A 25,112-nucleotide genomic window follows, 5' to 3' on the forward strand; every position below is an offset into this window, starting at 1 on the left:
TTCCCCAAAGAGCTACTGAATTCCAGTTTGAAGGGCCAAACTCTTTGCGGAGAAGACAGATTTTCTCTCCAATTCCTGAAGGATTCTCGGACCACGTTACACTCCTTAGGAATCTACACTATGTGACAGAAGAAAAGATGTACCTCTCAACCACACCACAGGTCACAATCTTCTCAATACCCACCATCTCAGTGTGGTTATGAGCCACAGTGTAAGAGGACCAGGGCTCAAAAGTGAGAACAGACTGCACCCCAGTCCATGACCTCTCAAACTGCCTCTTGTAAGCACTTCTGATGAGCTGGCTGAGGGCCTGAACAATGATACCTTACAACATCAGCTGCCATCTATACACCGGTCATGTCACTCAGAAGTCACCTTTCCCTACTTGACAGCAGTTAGGACCAGCTCTAAAGCAAGGAGATTGATTTTTAGCCCTGAACCTACAGGGTGCTTACTTCCATATCTCAATACAACCTTCGTACAGGAGATTTCCTACTGCTTACCTTTGGGGCAGGATAATTTTCAGTACAGAGTGCGCCACAAAGGGTATTCACCAAGGTTCTCTTCATTGTAGCAGCATACTAACCCCGGTACAGTGACTAGACTTTATCAGCACCAACCTTGATGTAGTACAAGCGAGAGCATTCCTCTCGCTACCCACATTCACCAGCCTGGGACACATGTCTCCCTAAAACACTGGGGAGATCACCAACACAACCACAAGGTTTAAGACAAATGGCCTTCCACAGAAATGACCTTCCATGTCACTCTTTTGGGGCTAAGGGCTGTCAGGAGTGAACACACAAAGGTCATGGTGGACTTAATGTGACCTGTATGTTTTGTATAAACCACCAAGGAGTTGCCAGATCCTCGTCCTTCTACAAGATAGCATGGAAACTTTGGAATTGATGCACCCATCACAATGTGCTCATCTCAGTTGTCTATCTACCACGTATACTGAACGTCACAACCAATAGGCTCAGTTGCAATTTTCTCATGACAATGAATGTGTACTGAATTCAGAGGTGCTTCAAGATATATCCACCCTTTAGGGATCCCTGACTATGGATCTCTTCATTACTTAATGGAACAAGAAAGGTCCTTGTTACTGCTCCAGAGCTGGCCTGGGGAAATATTCACTGGCCCTTATCTTCCTATGGGACAGGGCCCACTTGTATGTCTTTTCCCAGTTTCCTACTCTATCCAAGATTCTCTTGAAAATTCAGTGAGACAAAGCAAGAGTTATTCTGCTTGCCCCTCTTGACCATGACAAGTCTGGCTCCCTTGCCTGACACAGATGGCAATATGCCCTCCAGTTTCTCTTCAGCCCATCCCTCCCTCACTCTCTCAGAACAATGGGCTAACACTTCACCCCAGCCCATGGATCCTCCACCTCCAGGCTTGGCTCCTTCTTAGTTCTAAGGCTTAGAGGCAGAATGCTCTGACAAGCTGAAAGATGTGTTGCAACATAACCAAAAGTTGACCACTCAACATACTTATCTACAAAATGGGAACAGCTCCAAGTTTGTCTCATTTCAAACACACAGACCCAACCTCCTCTTTCCTCCCTCTGATTTTGCATTACATTTTAAATTCTCACTCAGCTTCCTTAAGGTTCATCTTGCGGCAAAATCGGCTTCCCACTTGGTATTTGCTCACCCACTAATGCAGTAGATTCGTTAAGGGCATTGGGAATCTATTCCCGCATGTGACACCACCCGCTCCAGCCTGGGACTTTAACCTAGTTCTCAGGGCTTTGACTAGACCTCCCTCTGAGTCCAGGGCAACTTGTTCTCTCTTACACCTGTCCATGAAGACAGCATTTCTAATTGCCATCACCTCAGTTAGGCACATAGGAAAAATAGCGGCCCTGATGGCACATCCATCGTTCACAGCCTTTTTTTTTTTTTAAAAGACAAAGTAACTCTAAGGCCATATCCCAAGTTTCTCCCTACTTTCTTTGCACTTTCCATATGAATCAACAGATTCGTCTCCCTGTTTTTTCCCAAAACCACATTGTGACAACTGGGAGATAATTGTGCATATGCTAGATATTAGAAGGACATTAGCATTCTACTTGGACAGGACTAAGGACTTCAAAAAATCCCCTAAACTCTTCCTTTTGTCCACAGAAAGATCCAAAAGTTCTCTGATATCAGCTCAAAGACTATCCAAATGGGTCTCTAGTTGCATTAATCACTTATCAAATGGGCAACTTGGTTCCGTCCAGAGTCCATATGCACTCCACGAGATCAGTTTTTACCTCAATCACATTCCATAGGGATACCCCTATCTCAGCACTCTATAGAGCAACAACTTGGACCTCTGCCCATGCTTTCACAGAACATTATGCGATCACTGAAGATTTGGCCACTCTCACCATCTTCGACTCCACAGTACTCTCTGTAGTAAGACTCCACTCCGAAGTCCCAGCCACCAGTGGTGGGTACTGCTCGGGAGTCACCTAGAGTGGAGCACCCATAGGGACACTACTCGAAGAAGAAGAAGAAGAAGTTACTCACCTTGTGAAATAACAATGGTTCTTTGAAATGTGTGTCCCTATGGGTGCTCCACAACCTGCCCTCCTCCGCTCTCAAAGCCAGTCCGTCGCTTGTTCAGGGAAAGCCCCTGGCGGGCCGGACCGGTTTGTTTACCTGCCGTGTCTGTAGCTTCAGCCGATTGCGGCTCCCACTGGCCACGGTTCGCCGCTCCAGGCCAATGCGAGCTGCGGGAAGCAGCGCGGGCCAAGGGGGAACAAGCGGCGGACGGGCTTTGAGAACTACTGCTCTATAAGGGTCTGCGGTAGAGAAGGAAGTGAGGAGGGGTTCGCCCGTGCAGTGGTAAATAGCCTCGGGCAAACCACGGTACGGGCTCAATGGGACACTGCTACCAAAAATCTCCGATTAGAGGTGCAGGGGCACACACACACCTACAGTGGAGCACCCATAGGGACACACATTGTTACTGCACAAGGTGAGTAACTTCCTCTTATAACATATGTAACATTCCAGCCATAGGAATCATCCCATTCAGTAATACTAACTAAATCAAATTTATGTTCATAAATAAACTATTCCAATTCCTGTTTTTTGTTACCTTTTTTTTGTATAACATGTTGAGATGAATTTTATAACCATTCACCTGGAAAGATTTAAAGTGTGCAAAGCTTAAACTGGAACAGCAGATTGATTCAGTAGGAGTTAGTTTTTTAATTCTCCCTCTGGATATCCCTTGCAGACTAGTAATGAAGATAAAGAAAACACTTTTACTAAGTGTGGAATGGAGTGTATGTACTAGAGAATATGTTGTTCTAAGACCAGAAAAGTGTCACGTAGGTTGACTGCAGTTGTGTATGCCTTAAAGGGAATATGTTTTCTTTTAAATGTTTGCCATTGTTGGTTACTAGATATTTCCCAGCTCAAGACTGTGACAGTTCATATATACACTGAAGGCCTACTTTTGACCATTGCCTGCCTTTGTACAATGCTGTAACAAATAAAACAATGTATAAGAAGGAAGGAGACTTTGTTTTATTTTTCTAGATATATTCTTTAATATAAAAACTAGATATAGTTTTTACTGAATGGAACATAATGGTTTATGTGGTTTCATTCTATTGTCTAAAAGATCATTTTAGATTATTGTCTGTAGCAATTGTACACTACATGTATGTAGAGTGGTTATTGCAGAAATGCAGAAGCCCCTGTTTAGTGTTCCATATTGTGTTTATTTCATTTTACAGAGTGTACCTATACACTGTTTTCTCTATTTAATGCACTAAAATCTTCCTCTCTCTTTAGAGAGAAAAGTAGATGAGCTAACCAAGAAAAGAGAGGTTTTGGTTGCAAAGCTGGAAGCAAATCTAAAGGATCTGCAACAGGCACAGGATTTTGCAGCAGGCCAGATAGGAAAAGAGAGCTCAAGTGGTGAGTGCAAAGTAAATAATTTAGTCAGCAAAAATGATGATTTGGGGGAACATGGGGTCTTCCAGGATCCTCTCTGGACTGAATGCTTGAACCAAGAATATAAATTCTGTTATTGCCACTTATGAATACTCAGGGCTAGATCCACAAAGGGGAGTTAGACTCATCATTACAACATCTAATATTTAGGTGCTCTGCTACCTTGTGGAATCCACAATCCTAAATTAGGTGCCCAGGCTCCTCTCCCTGGGGAGAATTAGGTGCTTAAGAATGTGATTCATAAAAACCAGCACACTGTGTGGGGAGTTGCCTAAGCTGGCTGGTAGGAAGCTGTTCCACTTTGAAAATACTTAAATATTCATAGGGCCAGAGAAAGAATGAGAGTGATTCTGTAGGCCAGTGGTTAGGGCACTGGGAGACCCAGGTTCCAGTCCCTGCTGCAGTGATTATTTAAGTATTTCATACAAAGTGGAACAGCTTCAACAAGAGATTGAGACCCACCCCAGGATATACTGTATAGCCAAGTGATAAGGGACTCTACTTCAAGGTAGTCGGTCTAAGTCCCTACTCCATTTCAGATGGAGTAGGGATTAGAGCCTTTGGTTTCCATATTCTGGGTACGTGTCCTCTATCTCAGATTAAATCATGCAGTTATATAAACCATAATAATGAACAAGGTGAAATGTTTAGGATTGGTAAATGTCACTTTATGCAACCTATAGTGTTAAACGGCCATTAGCCAACCACAGTCCTCTTGTGGCTTCTCAGTGAGGTATATATTTTCCAGGGATAATGCAAAGTACAGTTGTTTTGCACTTGTGAGCATCTTCAAGGCAAGATGTGAATCCCTTTAGCACCTTTGAAATCAAGTTGACAACTAGTGACATTTGGCTCCCAAATATCTTATGAACATTATAAAAACATGCCCATGCTCCTAAACAATGACATTTGTATGGAAAACATATGTAGAGGTTTACATTGATCCCAACATATTCTACCAATCTGTTTGCATCAGGCACACAGGGTCAAATTCAGCCCTGGCATAAGTGGGTACACCTATTCCTGTTCTCTGAGGAGTTTCACCATACATATGGAATTGAGTAACTTATGCTTTAAGATCTATTTAAAGTCTGAAAATAAATTCTAGTTGCCTGAAAGACTGTAATGACTTCTGTGAACAGATTACTTTCCATCATTTAAATATATTTGTAAAATTATTGTTAAATGAACTAAGTAAAGAAGAAATCTCGGTGTAAAATCTTTTCTGGGCATGTGCTACACAGCAACTTTTTAATATGAAATATCTTTGTTTTTAGGTGGGGGTTGTTATATTATGCTGAAATAGAAAGTATAAATTTTAATTGTTTAAATAATCTCTCTGTAGAGAAAGAGAGACTACAATTACCAGACTTTAGGAAGGTAGCAAGTCAACCATCAAATTGGGAAACACTGAAGTCAGTGTCATCACTTGAAGGTCTCCAGCTAACATTAAGTGAACTATCTGGTGAGTACAGAGTTAATATTTGTTAAAACTACCACATATTAAATGTCCCCAAGTGTCATTAATGCAGAGTTAAGATTGCCCAGTGGTGTCTTGTGCCCTTCCAGAATATTGAGAGTGGCTAAACTTGAACCTCTGAAAACCAGGAAACACAAAGCACCCCTTAATTCTGCCGTCTGGAGCAATAATCACTGGGAATGGTTCAGTAATGTTGGTGCCATAATAAAGCAGAGCTAAAGAAAGACTATGAGAAGGTGTCATTTTTGTGTTGAGTTCAAGATTTGAATTGCAGCATTTATCTGCATGTACTCCAGCTTCATTCACTGTGTTATGAGTGGCTGTACTGAATGATGGAGCAATGTTGAAGAGGGTTGGAAGATTGTCACTCTGATGCAAGGGGAGGTGCATGTGTACCTAGAGGGAGTAAGTATGCATCACTTCATAGCTGAGTTCTGTCCTTGCCTTGGGGTCTTGTCATGAGACTTGTCAGCAGTTGGCTGTTACATCTTGTGGCCACTTCATGTACAGCAACATCCCTCATTGAGCACCTATCAACCCTAGTACCTATCAGAGGCTCCAGCTTGGCTGACAAACAGAGATCCACGGCCTGGGTGAAATTGAATTCCTGTGTCCTTACCAATGGCTGTTCTGGAACCCAAAGTGTTTCCTGCCCACTTCCAGGTAATCTCCACACCCTCCCCACTCTACTTCATCCAGCAAGAGTCAGGAGCTGCCCACTCAGATGCAGCAGGTAACCAGCCTCGGTACCGGGCCCGGTGCCAAGCAAGAGGAAATTGCTTCAGTTGCTCGTCCCTTGGTGGAATCGAAGGAGATTCCACCGGCCTTGGCTTTGGCTTCTGCTTCCTCCTCCTTTTCATCCAATGAGGCAATAATATCTGAGAGTTCTTCTCCAGTGCTGGTTAATTATAGAGCCCATCAGGACCTGTTAAAAGAGGGTGGCATCTGCCTTAAATATCCAGATAAAAAAGGTTCAGGAGAAATTTCAGGCTAGTACACCTCCCACCTTCTGTGGGATCTTCTTGAGTGGCTTTCCCAATCAATGCAGCCGTCCTGGAGCCCACTGAAATGTAGTGGCAGACCCATCTTCCCTCCCCCCTACAGCAAAAAGGGCAGAAAGAAGGTATTATGCCCCCTCACAGGGTTTTGAACACAGTTTTATAACCACCCTCCCTAGAGTCACTAGTAGTCGTGGCTGCCAATAAGAGAGAGCGATAGGGTCATCAAGCATCTACACTAAAAGGGAAAGAGGCAAAGAAGCTAGATCTCTTTGGCAGAAAGCTTTATTCCACTAATAACTGCTAACTATCAGGCATTGCTGGCATGTTATGATTTTAGCCTTTAGGACAATGTATTAAAGTTCAAAGATAAGTTGCCAGAGGAGGCAAGACAGGAGGTTATCACAATGGTGGATGAGGATAAATTGGTGACCAGGATCTTGTGTCAGGCCAATTTCAATGCTGGGGATTTGGCAGCTTGGACCATAGTGATGCATAGTGTGTTCCTGTCTTCTGTGATCTGGTCTCCATCAAGAGGTCAAACTGACGATACGGGACCTGCCCTTTGAGGGGCTGTAGTGAGGCCAAGTGGTCCTCACTACACTCCCGTTGGAGGACGAAGCCTAGATTGCCCCCCGCCCCACCAGAAGTATAAAAGGCAGGCCCTGCAGCCCCATTGGGGCAGAACCTGTGGAGGAGAAGGATGCTTCGCATGTTCTTCAGCAGCCCAGAGGGGAACTTACGCCTTCCAATCCCCAGACGCCAAGGATGACTGGCCCAGACTGCCTGACACTGGATACCCCAAGGAGCCAGAAGAGGCCTGGAGGCCACAGGTACCAATCCGCAGGGAGGCAGGAAGTGGCCCGGGGCAGCCGCAGAGCAGCCGGCTGCGGAGCCAGGTGCGGCTCAGTCAGTGTGTTGCAGCTGGATCCCCACCGATGCACAAGCAGCCAATCCAGAGAACATTTAATCTCGAGTGCGTTTTTTTCGCCTTCTTATCTGCGCTGGCCTCTGGGACGGAGATGATAGGGGGAGCATTGAAACATTTGCAGCTGTGGGAGGGAAAAAAGGGAGAGTAGTATTTAAAAAGACACATTTTAGAGAACAATGGGTAGACTCTTTCACTGTGAACCAAGCTGTTCACATGTGCTTTCGGTACAAGGTCGCATTTTGCCTCTTATATTGAGGGCCTGCCCATTTGGTGTGAGAGATCACACATGCAGGGCCAGGCAACAGAATTCGGTTTGCAGGCAGCCATGGTAAGCCACAGACTTTCGGCTTCTTCAACCTTCATAACATGTGGGAATGGTTTCAAACAGCAGCGCCCTCCTTTTCCATACCAAGTACCCGTTGGGTTGGCCATTTAAAAGGAGGGGCTGTACTGGCTGTGAATGCATCCCAAGTCTTCAGGGCAAATTAATCATTAAACAGGCTTGCTTTTAAACCATATATTATATTTACAAAGGTACACTTACCAGAGGTGCCTTCTCCAGCTTCATGGTCCGGGAGGCCTCCTTGGGAAGGTATTGGCTCCAGGGTGATAAACAGTTCCTGGCTGTGGGGTAGAATGGTTTCTCCCCTTGCCTGCTGTGCACTATCCTCCTCCTCATCATCTTCCTGGTCCCCAAAATCCTCATCCCTGTTGCGTGAGACTCCCCCCTTGCAGGTGTCCCCAGACAGGGATGGGGTAGTAGTAGGGGCGCTCCCTAAAATTGCATGCAGCTCATCATAGAAATGGCATGTCTGGGGCTCTGACCCGGAGTGGCCGTTCGCCTTTTTGGTTTTTTGGTAGGCTTGCCTGAGCTCCTTAATTTTCACGTGGCACTGCTGCGGGTCCCTGTTGTAGCCTCTGTCCATCATGCCCTTGGAGTTTTTGGCAAATATATTGGCATTTCATCTTTTGGAATGGAATTCTGATAGCACAGATTCATCTCCCCATACAGCGATCAGATCCAGTACCTCCTGTTCGGTCCATGCTGGAGCTCTTTTGCAATTCTGGGACTGCATGGTCACCTGTGCTGATGAGCTTGCCACTCTGGCCAAACAGGAAATGAAATTCAAAAGTTCCCGAGGTTTTTCCTGTGTACCTGGCTAGTTCATCTGAGTTGAAAGTGCTGTCCAGAGCGGTCACAATGGAACACTTTGGGATAGCTCCCGGAGGCCAATACCGTTGAATTGCATCCACACTACCCCAAATTCGACCCGGCGATATCAATTTCAGCACTAATCCCCTCGTCGGGGAGGAGTACAGAAATAGATTTTAAGAGCCCTTTAAGTCAACAAAAATGGCTTCGTCATATGGATGGGTGCAGGGTTAAATCAACCTAATGCTGCTAAATTTGACCTAAACTTGTAGTGTAGACCAGGGCTAAGTGCTTAATCCTGCATCACTGCAGACCAATGGGTCTTAAGCATGGCAACACATCAGAGCCACAGAAAATTCCTCAGATTTGTGGTCAACAAATCCCGCTAACAGTTTACAGTACTACACTTTGGCCTGTCTGCAGCCCCTCATATATTCACACAATACATGGCAGTGGTGGCAGCCTTCCTGAGAAGTCAATTCACACAGTTCCTTATCTGGATGACTGGTTGCTAGGGGGTCAGTGCCAGGCTCAGGTACTGTCCAGGGTGACGCTCATCCAATCCACCTGTGATGCACTAGGTGAAGTCTCACACACACAGACAAATCAATTCTGTCACCTGTACAAAAGATAAAGAATATAGGGGCACTCTTGGACTCTATGAAAGCTAAGTATCAGGGGATAGCCGTGTTAGTCTGTACCCACAAAAACAACAAGGAGTCTGGTGGCACCTTAAAGACTAACAGATTTATTTGGGCATAAGCTTTTGTGGGTAAAAAACCCATGAAAGGTTATGCCCAAATAAATCTGTCAGGCTTTAAGGTGCCACCAGACTCCTTGTTGTTTTTATGAAAGTTAAGGCCTTCGTTCCATAGCTAAGATTCCAGATGATGCTGAATATTGCTTTGGACCTGAAGGCCCATTCTACTATGACAGTTCAAACTTTCCTCAGGCTTCTAGGACATGCCCTCATGCATTTATGTAATTTGACATGACCAGGCTTCATCTTAGGAAACTACAAGAGTGGTTAGCATTGGTATACTTACTGATCTGCCATGATGAAGACTGGCTAGTCTGGGTGCCCAAACAAGTCTTGACATCTCTAGATTAGTGGACAGACCCTTCAAATGTTTGTGTCAGAGTTCTGTTTGCTCCTCCTCAATCAGCTTTCACCTTAGTCACACACACTTCTGCCCTGGATTGGGGGACTCACCTCTGGTCCCTACAGACTCAAGGTTTATGACCTGCCCATGATTTGACTCTACATATAAATATCAGAATTGAGGATCATCTGTGTAGGTTGTTTGGCCTTCCTTTCCCATGTCATGCTGTCTGGAGTGGTTCATGACCATGAGTGCCTACCTCATGGCAGACTGTCAAAAACAAGGCAGATACCCCTGTGATACTCTGTACCTCAAAGTAGCACCCTGGAACTCCCATATTCACCAATGTCATATAACTATGATATGTTTTGTACAAAGTATGCCTTGCGCGATATCATTTTAAAAGTCTTGATCTGTTGAACAATAATATTCTGTTAGATTGTGTGTATTATCATTGTATTTGAAGTTATGAATTATTTCTATATGTGTTACTGAAATATGGTGTGAGGTTGGGAACACCCACAACCAGCCTTTCAGGTACATCAATAGTCAGACGGTATTAATGGCTCATCAACACACAATCCACTATCCTAGAGACTTCTCAGAGAAGGTCGAACTAACCCACGTCACATGCAAAGTTCTTTCCAGCAAACTGGAAGGAAATGTAAAAGAGAGACATGTAAAAATGTAAAAGTGACATCATCAATTGGCTTCTCTCTCCTCTTGCCCCATCTCAACACCTGATAGTCCTGTCACCGCTCCTGCATTATCTCCTCATCTCATGTTTCTCTGCTTGTCCAGCCCAGCCCAGTTCTCCCTCCTCAATCCATGAAGAAGCAGCTGTCAGCATGGGAACAACAGCCTAAGGAACTGGGGAAAGCATGCAGGGACTAGCATGGAGTCAGTAGGACATATTTAAAAGGGGGGGGATGGACATAGAATCATAGACTATCAGGGTTGGAAGGGACCTCAGGAGGTCATCTAGTCCAACCCCCTGCTCAAAGCAGGACCAATCCCCAACTAAATCATCCCAGCCAGAGCTTTGTCAAGCCTGACTTTAAAAACCTCTAAGGAAGGAGATTCCACCACCTCCCTAGGTAACCCATTCCAGTGCTTCACCACCCTCCTAGTGAAAAAGTTTTTCCTAATATCCAACCTAAACCTCCCCCACTGCAACTTGAGACCATTACTCCTCATTCTGTCATCTGCTACCACTGAGAACAGTCTAGATCCATCCTCTTTGGAACCCCCTTTCAGGTAGTTGAAAGCAGCTATCAAATCCCCCCTCATTCTTCTCTTCTGCAGACTAAATAATCCCAGTTTTCTCAGCCTCTCCTCATAAGTCATGTGCTCCAGCCCCCTAATCTTTTTTGTTGCCCTCCGCTGGACGCTTTTCAATTTTTCCACATCCTTCTTGTAGTGTGGGGCCCAAAACTGGACACAGTACTCCAGATGAGGCCTCACCAATGCTGAATAGAGGGGAATCAAGGGCACACTGTTGACTCATATCCAGCTTCTCATCCACTGTAACCCCTAGGTCCTTTTCTGCAGAACTGCTGCCTAGCCGCTCTGTCCCTAGTCTATAGCTGTGCATTGGGTGGCATTGATGTGGGGGATTTCTAGGTCACAAAGTTGAAGCCCCCAACATTTTCCAGTGCACTCCTCTGACTCCTTCCTTTCCACCTCATACTTCCCTGCAGTACTCCAGTGCTCCCCAGGTGTTCCAAGTACTCAGACTTCCCCCTATCACCACTGCTTTGACATTGCTTCGACTCCTCCAGCATTCACTCCATCATGCCTGTTGCCCTGATGGCTACCACATCCACTATTACTCTGAGCTCCCCCCTCCCCACCCACACCAGCTCTCTTCCTCCTTTTACTTGATGCAGCTGATAAGCACAGAGCAGCCATTGCAAGGTGGTGGGGTTGTGAGGAGTGAATATACCAGATGGAGGCAGGAAGAGGAGGAGAGTAGAAATATGGAGTCCTTACCATACATCTGGGCCTAATGTATGTGGAAGGGGCTCCACACATCCATCTACAGCACAGGAAACTCAGAGAGGTGTGAAGTGACAAAGCCCTGGCTGGGATGATTTAACTGGGAATTGGTCCTGCTTCGAGCAGGGGGTTGGACTAGATGACCTTCTGGGGTCCCTTCCAACCCTGATATTCTATGATTCTATGATTCTAAGTGGCCCATTCATCTCAAAGAGAAGGTCTCAGCCAAATGAAGTCACCCAGCTGAAATGAATACAATTTGAAACATTTAAACTGTAAGTGGCTCATCCTTAACTGTAGCAGAGCAATAGCAAGGAAGTGTGTCCATCATGTGCTGCCAACATCCTTACTGTTCTGTGGAATTAAATGCAGTTTCTTTCACAAAGGGCTCTTTTAGGAAAAGGATTGATAACTTAGGCTCTGATCCTTCAAGTACTTGCCCACATGCTTAATTTTAAGCATGCAAGTAGTCCCATTGACTTTGGAGAGGCTACTCATGTGCTTAAAGTTAAGCACATGAGCAAGTGTTTGAAAGACAGAGGTCTGTTTAGATAACTTCATGTTCAACAGAGAATCTACAGGTTTCAGAGTGGTAGCCATGTTAGTTTGTATCAGCAAAAAAAACGAGGAGTACTTGTGGCACCTGTGACAAAGCTCTGTCCTTGTCTCCATGGGTCCCGCATTACCTAGCGGATTTCGCTAGCCTCAGAGGCTCACTGTAACCCTCCATGTAACCCTTCTCTCTCTAGAGACAAGGGTCACAGTCTACTGAGCCATTTTCATCATAAGCCAGCGAGGGAGGTGAGGAGAAGCTATCCTCCCTTGCACAGTCTCCCTCTAGACCGAGCTCGGTATACACCTTTAAAATCCCTCCTGGACACGATTGGCCAAGTCTTCCCCCAACAGCATGGGGATGGGATAATCATCATAGACTACAGAAGTCCACATTCCTGACCAGCCCTTGTACTGGACAGGGAACTTGGCTGTAGGCAAATTGAAAGAGTTGGACTTGAAGGGTTGAATCGTCACTTGGATCTCTGGGTTGATTTAAATTGGGGTCCACTAAGGAAGCATGGATAGCTGACACTTGTGTTCCGGTGTCCCTCCACAAGGTGACCTTCTTCCCGCCCACACTCACAGTTTCCCTCCGCTCCAAGGGTATCTGGGAGGTATCTGGGCCGGAGGACCTCTGGTGTGATTCCAGTGCAATGAACGGTAATCTATTGGGGTTCTTGGGGCAGTTGGCCTTTACATGCCCCAGCTCTTTACATTTAAAACATTGTCCAGCTGACGGGTCACTGGGGCGAGGTGGGTTGCTGGAGAACGGTGTGGCGGGACGATAAGGTGGCTGGAAGGTTCCTTGGGGGGTAGGTGGGGCCTTGGGCTGCCCCCAGTAGTATGGTGTGGTCTGAGGTTGTCCCTTCTGGTATCCGCTCCAACTGTGACCAGTTTTTTTCTTTTCTGCCACTTCCACACATTTGGCTCCAATCTCCCCAACCTCGATTACAGTTTTGGGCTTCCCATCTAGGATGTATCTTTCTATTTCCTCAGGAACACCCTCTAGGAACTGCTCCATTTGCATTAGGAAGGGCAAATCTTCTGGAGAGTTAACACTTGCTCCAGATATCCAGGCATCTCAATGTTTCACAATGTGGTAGGCATATCAGGTAAATGACACATCTGGTTTCCACCTTAGGGCTCTGAACCGCCGATGGGAATGCTCGGGGGTTAGCCCCATTCTGACTCTCGCCTTGGTTTTAAACAGTTCATACTGGTTCATGGGTTCCTTAGGCATTCCAGCCACCACCTCAGCTAAGGGTCCACTGAGCTGCGGCCTCAGCTCTACCATGTATTGGTCTGTAGAGATGCTGTACCCAAGGCAGGCCCTTTCGAAGTTTTCTAAGAAGGCCTCGGTATCATTGCCTGCCTTGTAGGTAGGGAACTTTCTGGGATAGGAAGTGGTACCTGGAGAAGGATTGCTAGGGTTTGTGGGTATATTCTGCTGAGCCTTTGCCTTCTCCATCTCCAGTGCATGCTTCCTCTCTTTTTCCTTCTCCTCCATTTTCATCCGCATGAGTTCTATCTGTCTTTCATGTTCCTTTTGTTTTTCCTCAGCCTCAAATCTGGCTAATTCCAGCTTTTGTTGAACCACGGAGTCTGTCATCCTAACCTCTCTGTTTTTAACTAACTTTACACCCAAGAGTCAGAAAGAAAACAAAACAAAAAACTTGGCTTGTAAAATTTTGCTGTGCTGTCTGGATACCTATGTTCTCTGTTAGTGATAGTCAGCCTACAAAGAAATCCTTAAAAAAAAAACCTAACACCTTTCTCTCCAGGCAAATAGGCAGAAAACCCCTCTAGTTGCTCTTAGGTTAAAAAAAAAAAAACAACTTCTTCAGGTTTGTGAAGACTGGTGACTTTCCCTGCAGGAGGTTAAGTACCCTGCCTTTAGGTAGAGAAGACTCCAGCTTGAAAATGACCATTCCCTTTTGTCTCTGCTCTGGCCCCAAAGCAGAAAGGAAAAAAAATACTCTAACTACTTTCAGTTTAAAACCTGCTTTCCAGCAGCCCCAAGGAAAAAAAATTTCCTTTTCAAATCTGTGCTTCTGGTTCAAAAAAATCTCAAATTGACCTCAAAATGATTTCAAGTTAATCCCACCGCTCTGCCACCGTGTCAAGGTTCCTTCCCCACTCTGAACTCTAGGGTACAGATGTGGGGACGTGCATGTAAACCTCCTAAGCTTACTTTTACCAGCTTAGGAGGTTTTCATGCAGGTGCCCACATCTGTACCCTAGCGTTCAGAGTGGGAAAGGAAACTTGACAGCTCCTGTCATCCACACCCACCTGACTAACTGAGAGGCTTTTAACTACTTTCAGCCAGTCCCTGATTGGCTTCAGGTGTCCCAATCAACCTAGCATTCTCCGTGCCTTCTGGAAAGTTCTTAATTGGCCCCAGGTGTCTTAATTGACCTGGAGTAGCTGCCATTTAACTTTTGCTGGTACCAGGGATTTGTTTAGCCTGGAGCGAATATATCTATCTCCCACTACTTTTCTAAAGCCATCTGGCCTTGCCCAGTCACACACCTTAGAGACGAACAAATTTATTTGGGCATAAGGTTTCCTGGGCTAAAATCCACTTCATTGGATGCATGCAGAGCACAAAGTAAAAACGATTTCACCATGCTAATGCTACTGTTACTCACACCTTCTTGTCAACTGCTTGAAATGGGCCATCCTGATTATCACTACAAAAGTTTTTTTCTCCTGCTGATAATAGCCCACCTTAATTGAGTCGTCTTGTTACAGTTGGTATGGCAACACACATTTTTTCATGTTCTCTGTGTATATATATCTTCCTACTGTATTTTCCACTGCATACATCCGATGAAGTGGGTTTTAGCCCATGAAAGCTTATTCCCAAATAAATTTGTTAGTCTCTTAGGTGCCACAAGTACTCCTCGGGTTTTTTTTAGAGAATCTACAGTTTTTCTTAGGTCAAGTTTCATGCAGTGAAATCATAATTTAGAGACCCCAAGTTTTCATTTTGGAACATATGGTTCAATCTGTTTTTATCTGTTGCCTGAGACAGGGCGAGTTGTCTTCTATACTCTTTACTCTGTCAGTTCTGTGACATATAAACAAGATACAGACAAAGCTAAGCATCTTATGAAAAATCAACACATTGCACAATCCATTTTATCCTTCCCCATTGGCGAAACACTAGCCGAGAAACCAGTCTAGAAACTTTGTGTGGTGTAACCTCTTTTTTGGCAAGTAATCGTAATTATTGTTTTTGTTGTATTTGGCCCTAATCTTGCAGACCCACATCTGCTTAGTTTCACTACTATATGTATCCCATTGAAATTAATGAGACTACTCATGGTGAAGTTGAACCCATGCATAAGCATTTGGAGGACCAGGGCCTTAGTGTTTCAAGATACTAGACAGGAAAGGGGCCCACCAGAGCTGGGTGCTGATGATAGATAACAATTCCTGCCCTGAAGACTATACAATCTAAGGCATCAGGGTCTAAAAAGACAAAAACAGACTAAGGGACTGTCTACACCACAAACTTGGGCAGACACAAGTAACATTAGCATACAGCTGCCCACATTAGTATAGTGCATACTTTGCTGCTTGTATCGGCACTGTGCATAATCACCAAGAGTGCTTGTGTTGAGGCAAAGTGTGGTAGGTATCCCAGAGTGCTTGTGTTGAGGCACCATGGGTAGGTATCTCAGCATGCCATGTGCCATTATTCAGAGTAATGTTTTTTGGAAAGTTTTCACAATGTGGTGTTAGGTAGAAATGAGTCATGCAGGGATCTGTTGGAGCTAGGGGTCAAGATCCCAGCATGCAAATTTATCCATCCCATAATGCCATCCATATCCTGTAACTTTTGCACCTTTTTTAAAAATCCCACAAATCCTTGTGGCACTTTTTGCATCTGCTATCTTTGACAGAATCATGGAACCCACACGGCTGTACACTGTTCTCATGAACATTGCAAATACAGGACACACAAACCTCGGTATCTGCAGACCTGCAGGAAGAACTGCAACAACTGGAGACCTGATGATTTCTTCAAGGACAGACAGATAAGAGAGGTAGCGAAAAACAATTCAAAGTTGTTGGTGGTGTTCACAGAGAAATGGCAGATGGTGGAGCGTCGCTTCTGGGCCCAAGAAACAAGGACTGACTGGTGGGACCACATCATAATGCAGATTTGGGACAACAAGCCGTGGTTGCAGAAATTTCAGATGTGAAAAGCCACATTCCCGGATCTGTGTGCTGAGCTCTCCCCAGCCCTCCAGCGAGAGCTATACTGACAGTTGAGAAGTGAGTGGCAATTGCATTCTGGAAGCTTGCAACCCAAGATTGCTCCCAGTCGGTGGGAAATCATTTTGGAGTTAGAAACTCCACAGTGGGGGTCATTGTCATGCAAGTGTGTAGGGCCAATAATCATCTTCTGCTATGCAGCACTGTGACTCCCAGCACTGTACAGGGTAGAGTAGATGGATTTGCAGCAATGGGGTTCCCGAACTGCAGTAGGTTGATAGATGGTATGTGCATTCCTATTTTGGCACCAGTCCACTTTATCATAGAGTACATAAACAGCAAGGTCTACTTTTCTATGGTTATGCAAGGTTTGGTGGATCACTGTGGACATTTCACAGATACCAGTGCAGGTTGATCAGGGAAGGTGCATGATGCTAGCATCTTTAAGAACACAGGACTGTTCAGAAAGCTGCAGGTGGATACATACTTTCTTGACCAGTGGATTACCTTTAGCAATATTGAAATGCCAGTAGTAGTTCTGGGACCTCAGCCTACCCTTGCTCTCCTGGCTCATGAAGCCATACACTGGCCACCTCAACAGTACCAAGAAAAGATTCAGCTACCAGCTTATCAGATGCAGAATAACTGTTGAATGTGCTTTTGATAAATGGAAAGGATGCTGGCATTGTTTACTTACAAGATTGGATCCCAGTGAGAAAAAAATCCCAATGGTTATATCTGCCTGTTGTGTCCTGCATAATATCTGAGAGGCAAAGGTTGCCACCCGGGTGGAGAGCAGAACTGGAGTGACTGTTTGCAGAGTTTTAACATCCAGACACAAGGGCCATTACAAGAGCTCAGTTGGGAGCTATGAGTTGCAGGAGGCTTTGAAAGAGTATGTTAGCAGTCAGCCACATGTGCTGTGCTGAAGTGTGCTCTGGGGCTGAAGGTTTGAGAGCTGTTGGGAATTGTATAGTGCTTGTTGTAAATTTATAAATATCACACTATCTTTTACTGAAACTACAAATTACATGGTTCTTGCAGTACATTTATACATATGATGGTGTTTTCTTCAACCTATAGTTCTATGGTGCTGTATGCTTACAAGTACTGAGTGCTTTGAGTACTGTGTGTTGTGAACTACCAAGATGTGTTTATTTAAAAAAAAAAGAAACTTATTGAGTGACAAAAACAGTGCAAAAAACCCAATGTGCAAATAAAAAAAGACAACACAGTCCAAACTTCTAACATAAATTAACAGAACAGACTTTTAAAATTAGAAAGGCAACAACCACTTTTGTCCATTTCAGTGCACAAAATGCAGTCCATTTTGGCTACATGTACACTAGCCATGGCTCTCATAGGTCAATGTATGTGAAGCTAAGTTATGTAAGTTATCCTTACTGTCTCCTGGTGTGGAAGTGTATGGATGTGGCCCCTGATGCCGTGTGGAAGGTTGAAGGATGTTGGCAGCTGTTATAATGGAGTTCTCCAGGGACTGCAAAGGGTGTCTTTTTAAATGGAGGGTGGTCTGGGCACCATCTTTACATTTAAATATTGTAAGAGAAAATTAATGCACACACTTACCTCAAGTTCCTTCCCATTCACTGGGCTTCTCTGTGTTTGTCTGGAGGGACTAGCTAGACTGCAGTGGAGTTCAAACAGCTCCTGGCTTGTGGCATAGCTGGATCCCCCATCACATTTCTCACTTCCTCCTCCTCACCTTTTTGTCCTCGTCCTCCTCCTCCTTGCTGTTCATTACAGGGGTCTCTGTCTTGGGCACCTCAGTAGTCTGCAGGGTGCTGGTGGGTTCTCTGCTAAGTATGGCATGGAACTTGTAAAAGCAGCAGGTCTATGAATCAGCACCAGATTGATTGTTGGCCTCCCTGGCTTTGTGGCACACCTGCCACGGTTCCTTCAGTTTCATGTGCCACTGCTTCTGATCCCTGTTGTACTATATTCACCTGCATCCCCCATGCAATCTTTTCATAGATGTCCATGTTTGTACGGCTAGTTCATAGCTGTGCTTGTAGTCTCTTCTCCCCATAGGCTCTGGAGATCCAATACCTCCCATCTGCTCAAGGCAGGAGTGTAGTTAGAGTGTGGAACTGGCCTGGTTGGTTGGGCAATTGCACACAACAAGGGAGAACTGCTAGGTGAGCTTGCCAAGCTGGGCAATCAGGAAATAACATTTAAAAAATTCATAGAATGTTTTAAGGGGAAGTGTGTGGCTTTTGGTCTCCTTGACCCCTGGGCAGTGGAGTTCACATTTGTGACCAGAGCGGTCATGGTTGCAGGGAATGGGGTATTGTGGAACTGCTGCTGGAAGACTCAGTAGGTTGACCACCCAGAATTTCAATTTCTTTAGGAACTTGTTTTACTGTCTCAGATCTAAAATGGGCTTGAGACCCCTTTTTGCTTTTGGAATCAGGAAGTATTGGGAGTAAAACCCCTGAGTAACAGGGACCTCTTCTATAGCTCCTACAAGAAGCAGCAATTGTATGGATAAAGTCTTACTTCCACACTCAAGGTTTCTGATGATGTAAATCATCATTTTGGGCACAAAATACTTATCCTTTCACCATAGTAAGAAGGTGTTTGAGACTGCTAGGGCTCATGGCAGTGTGCGCTTATGTAGTCCAATATGCCAGACTATGTTTCAGAGTGCTACAGGGCTGGTTGGCTGAGTTGTATTCATCAAGGAAGCACCATATGGACATGATAGTTCACATTCCAAATTGAATCTTATCCTCCCTAGATTGGTGGACAGATCATACCAACATTTGCAAGGGAGTTGCCTTTGCTCTGTCTGAACAATCGCTCATCTTAGTCATGGATGCCTAGATCTGGGTCAGGGGGCTCACTTGGCTCTTCTACAGACACCAGGTCTCAGGTCTGCTCAAGATCTGTCTGCATATAAACGTCAGGGAGTTGCAAACTATCCCGTTCGCTTGCATGGTGTTACTTCCACACAGCAAAGGGAGGGGCTTTTTCGGTCTGACCAACACTACAATGGCCAAGTTTTATGTAAATAAACAAGGAGGAGCCCAATCTTCGCTGCTGTGAGGAAGTGATTCTACTTTGAGACGTCTACATTGCCAATTCTATACTCCTGAATGTGGCTTATCTTCCTGGGATCCACAATACGCTGGCTGATTGCCTGAGCAGGCTGTTGATCAATCACTACAAGTGGTCAATTCACCCAAACATAGTAAGGTCCATTTTCCAGCTCTGGGGAACTCCCCAACTGGATCTATTTGCAACAGAAGTCAATAGAAAATGTGTGTGTTGCTCCTGAGTGGGTCACAGCCTGGATCGTTGACTGACACTTTTCTACTGCTGTGGTCAAACAGACTCCTGTATGTTTTTCCTTCTCATTCCTCCTCTTTCTGAAGCTCTGTACAAAGTTGAGCAGGACAAGACTCATCTCATACTCATTGCCCTGGTGTGGCCCTGTCAACATTGATTTTCAGAGTTGTTAGACCTATCAGTCACTCCCCCATTGTCACTCCTGCAACACAAAAACTTGATTTTGCAGAATTACAGCCACCTCTTCCATCCCAATCTACAGACCCTTCACCTGATGACCTGGAGACTTTGTGACTAATGTCTGTGGAGGGGGGAGTTCAGGAAGTGCTACTAACTGGTGGAAAATAATCAACTCAGTGTACTTACCTGGCTAAATAGAAGAGGTTCTTCATCTGGTTCAGACAAAGGAGTTTCCTGGTCCATACCTCTATTCAGCACATACTGGATTATCTTTTGTCCCTAAAACATCAAGCACTCAGAGTGCAGCTAATGACTATCTTGACCTTCCAGCCACCTATCGCTAACCGTTCTCTTTTTTTCAATCCGCTGCCTGTAAGATTTTTAAAGGGCCTGGACAGACTAGTCTGAGCAAAACTGATAGGTCCCCCTTTGAGCCCCTGGCAACCAGCTCCCTGTTCCACCTTTCTATAAAGGTGGCATTTTTAGTGGCCATTATATCAGCCAGGAGAGCGGGGGAATTGAAGTTGTTGGTATCAGATTCTTCATGTACAGTTTTAAACACACAAAGTAATCTTCTTACCAACCTTCTTCCCAAAGCCTCAGGTCATTGTCAAGGTTCCTTCCCCACTCTGAATTCTAGGGTACAGATCTGGGGACCTGCATGAAAGACCCCCTAAGCTTATTCTTACCAGCTTAGGTTAAAACTTCCCCAAGGCACAGATTTCTTTCTTGCCTTGGGAACCAGCTTAGGTTAAAAACCTGGTACGCTGCCACTACCAAGCGATTTAAAGAAAGAACAGGGAAAGAGACCACTTGGAGACGTCTTCCCCCAAAATATCCCCCCAAGCCCTACACCTGGGGAAGCCCTGGGGAAGGTTTGATAATAATACCCTCACCAATTGGTACAGGTGAACACAAACCCAAACCGCTGGATCTTAAGAACAATGAAAAATCAATCAGGTTCTTAAAAGAAGAATTTTATTTAAAGAAAAGGTAAAAGAATCACCTCTGTAAAATCAGGATGGTAAATACTTTACAGAGTAATCCGATTCAAAACATAGAGAATCCCTCTAGGCAAAGCCTTAAGTTACAAAAAGACACCAAAACAGGAATACACATTCCCTCCAGCACAGCGAATTTCACAAGCCAAAAACCAGAAGAAAATCTAACACATTTTCTAACTAGATTATTCACTAACTTTACAGAAGTTGGAAGGCTTGCATCCTTGATCTGTTCCCGGCACTGGTATCACACAGACAGACAAAAACCTTTCTCCCCCCCTCCAGATCTGAAAGTATCTTGTCCCCTCATTGGCCATTTTGGGTCAGGTGCCAGCGAGGTTACCGTAGCTTCTTAACCCTTTAAAAAAAAGGTGAAAGGATTTTGCCTCTGGCCAAGAGGGATTTTATAGCACCTTTATACAGAAAGGTGGTTACTCTTCCCTTTATATTTATGACACGCCCTCCCAAATCACAGATAGGGTGAAACGCTGGCTGTGATTTCTTCCTGGAGCTCTGGGAGAAAACAGAGTTAATAAGACACGTGTCTTTAAATATACTACTAACAATATTTTCCACATCTCAAGGGAAGATTTTAACCAGTTGATTCTGGGAAACTTTCAAGGGAGAGTGCATCAGCCACTTTGTTAGAAACTCCTGAAGTGTGTTGTATGTCGAAATCAAAATCTTAGAGAGCTAAACTCCACCGAATAAGTTTTTTGTTATTTTCCTTGGTGGTATGAAGCCACTGTAGCACAGCATGGTCGATTTGCAGGTGGAAACTCCATCCCCAAACATATGGGCATAGCTTTTCCAGAGCGTAGACAATGGCATAACATTCCTTTTCACTGATTGACCAATGGCTTTCCCTCTCAGACTGCTTCTTGCTGAGAAACACGACAGGACGGAACTCTTGATTTGGTCCTTCCTGCATTAAGACTGCTCCCACACCATGCTTGGACACATCTGTGGTTACTAGGAACGGTTTGTCAAAGTCTGGGGCCCTTAGCACAGGGTCAGATATGAGTGTTGCTTTAAGCTAGTTAAAGTCCTTCTGACACTCTTTAGTCCACTGAACTGCATTTAGCTGTTTCTTTTTGGTTAGGTCTGTCAGTGGGGCAGCGATTTGGCTGCATTGTAATATCCGGCCAAGCCTAAGAAGGATTGGACCTGTTTCTTTGACTTTGGGACAGGCCACTTTTGGATAGCATCCACTTTGGCCTGTAGGGGCTGATAGTTCCTTGACCCACCTGGTGTCTAAGGTAAGTCACTCTGTTTAGGCCTATTTGACACTTCTTAGCCTTAACAGTTAGTCCTGCCTCCCTTATGCGCTCGAAGACTTTTTGTAGATGTTCCAGTTGTTCTGCCCAGGAATCCGAAAATATGGCCACATCATCAAGGTAGTGTTAGCCGACGGCCAAGGATGTTTGGTGAGGTGCCAGCTATGCCCGTTTATACCATCCGTGACTTTAACCGCTAGGACGCACTGTCCCTTCGCGGCGGGCAGCCCGGGCTAGGCTGACGGATGCCCCAAGGTCCTAACCACCCGTGACTTTAACTGCTAGAGCTCAGAGCTCCTTCGCAGCGGGCAGTCAATACTGACTGACAGGTGCCCCAATGGCAGCACTAAGAGCCTCTCCACACCCGTGACTTTAACTGCTAGAGCTAGGAGCTCCTTCGCAGCGGGCAGCCAGGATTGACTGACAGGTGCCCCAAGAGTTTGCCCCATGGAGGCGGCACAACTCAACGCTAGGCTCTTAGTACTCTCACCTAATGGCCAGGCTTTAGTGCCAAAATGGCTGAGGTTCTTTAATTGTGTTGGCTGCTTTACAGTAAACCAGAGAAAACAAGTCAGACTTATGCATAAATGGTTACCAAAATTTATTAAGCTAGATTCTAATCATGTGGTTACAAAATTGCTAGTGCCTACTTATTTAAATGTAGAGATGTTACACACACAAACAAGTTACAAAACTGAAGCCACAATCCCAAAGAAAGAAAACAAAGTATAGAGCTCTATTTCAAAATATGTGTACACTAAAGATAGGAGATCAGGTGTGGGTGCTTCTTACCCTCCTTGCATCTCTCGATTCCAGCGGTGCCAAGCCAGGATCGGTCACTCAATTCCGCGGAAAGACAAATAAGGGACAAGGCTTAGGGACCCTCTTAGCTGCAGAAGCCTTGGGAGGCTGTCACTTATCTGACCAGCAGATAGATAGTGAAAAGCACTCAAAAATCATGGTGCTGTAGGTCCCCTACTTATACCTCTGTACTCCTTTATTTCTCTTTCTCCTTTCTTATGCCAAATTGAGGCTGGTCTGTCGGGGTGATGCCAGCTTTCGCAAGAGTAGTTTACACTTGCAAGGGAGAGAAACAATAAGTTTCGACTACTGGACATTTCTTTTATCAGGGTAAATATTTTCCCACCTAGGATATTGGTGTGTGTGCATCACGCTATTTAGTAGGGGCTAAGAGCCATGTCTGTCACAGGGCCTCTGCCTGCTGTGAGCTTAATCGTTGTATCTGTTCCCAGAGGCACATTGTAGCAGCACACCTGTGCTTTTCACAGCTTCAAAGGCTGTGCTGGAATATATGTTAAGTGCCCTGTTCCGGCTTCCTCCTGTGTTTCCAGCAATGCTGGTCTGAGGGGGTGGGGGGGGGGGGGTTGGCTGTCTGGCTACAGGTAGGTGACTGCATATTCTCCCAATCCCTCTAGGAGACCATCTACAAGTTTTTGGAAGGTGGCGGGTGCATTCCGCAGCCCGAAAGGGAACACATTAAATTCATACAGCCCAACGTGTGATGAAGGCTGACCTTTCCTTGGTGGATTCATCTAGCGGTACCTGCCAGTACCCCTTGGTTAAGTCCAAGGTAGAGATGAACTGGGTCCATCCCAGTTTCTCTAATAGTTCATCTGTCCGTGGCATTGGATAGTTGTCTGGGCGAGTTACAGCATTTAGCTTACAGTAGTCCACACAAAAACATATCTCCCCATCTGGTTTGGGAACTAGAACCACTAGAGATGCCCATGCACTGCCAGAGGGGCAGATTATACCCATCTGTAGCATATCCTGGATCTCCCGTTCTATAGCAGTTTTAGCTTGAGGAGACACCCAGTAAGGTTGGGCACTAATTGGATGAGCATTACCTGTGTCAGTGGAGTGGTATGCCCGTTCAGTCAGTCCTGGGGTGGCTGAGAATGTCGGCGCGTAGCTAGTGCACAGCTCCTTGATCTGCTGTTGCTGCATACACCCAAGGGTCATAGAGAGGTTCACCTCTTCCACGCCACCATCACTTTTCCATTCATAGTAGACACCTTCAGGCCGCTCAGCATCACCTCCTCCCTGGGCTGTAAACTGACAAACCTTTAATTCTCTGGAATAAAAGGGCTTTAGAGAATTAATATGGTAAACCTTAGGCTTTCGGTTGGAGGTGGGGAATGCTATGAGATAATTAACAGCTCCTAGGCGCTCTTGGATTATGAATGGCCCTTCCCATGATGCTTCCATTTTATGTGCCTGGAGCATCTTTAAGACCATGACCTGGTCCCCTACTTCGAAGGAATGCTCTCTGGCATGTTTATCATACCAGGCTTTTTCCTCTTTTTGAGCATCTTTTAGGTTTTCTTTAGCAAGAGCTAAAGAGGCTCGGAGGGTGTTTTGTAGGTTGGTTACAAAGTCCAGAATGTTAGTTCCTGGAGAAGGTGTAAACCCCTCCCATTGCTGCTTCACCAATTGTAATGGCCGCTTAACCTCGCAGCCATATACAAGTTCAAATGGTGAAAACCTTATACTGGGATTTGGTACAGCTCAGTAGGCAGAGAGCAACTGCTGCAACACTAGGTCCCAATCACTGGAGTGCTCATTTACAAATTTATGTATCATGGCCCCCAAAGTTCCATTAAACTTCTCCAGCAGGCCATTTGTTCGATGGTGGTAAGGGGTGGCAACCAAGTGATTTACCCCATGAGCTTCCCAAAGGCTTTCCATAGTTCCTGCCAGGAAATTAGTTCCTGCATCTGTAAGGATGTTGGAGGCCCGACCTACCATGGCAAAAATGTCTGTTAGTGCCTGGCACACACTTTTAGCCCTGGTGTTGCTTAGAGCTACTGCTTCCAGCCATTGGGTGGCAAAATCCATGAAAGTCAATATGTACAGCTTTCCTCTGGGTGTCTATTTCAGAAAAGGACCCAGAATATCCACAGCTACTTGCTGAAATGG

At 45.2% G+C, this 25,112-nt stretch overlaps 1 long non-coding RNA gene across 1 annotated transcript in view; it reads left to right on the forward strand.

Moving 5' to 3' along the window:
* The first annotated feature begins 5,313 nt into the window (after positions 1–5,313).
* Positions 5,314–25,112, forward strand: part of LOC142071219 (uncharacterized) — a 38,307-nt gene continuing 18,508 nt past the window's right edge. Inside the window, exon 1 of the long non-coding RNA XR_012667278.1 lies at positions 5,314–5,427. This is a non-coding gene — a long non-coding RNA (uncharacterized LOC142071219). The remainder of the gene's footprint in view (positions 5,428–25,112) is intronic.

The sequence above is a fragment of the Caretta caretta genome, chromosome 2 (genome assembly GCF_965140235.1).
Source record: "Caretta caretta isolate rCarCar2 chromosome 2, rCarCar1.hap1, whole genome shotgun sequence".
Classification (NCBI taxonomy): domain Eukaryota; kingdom Metazoa; phylum Chordata; order Testudines; family Cheloniidae; genus Caretta; species Caretta caretta.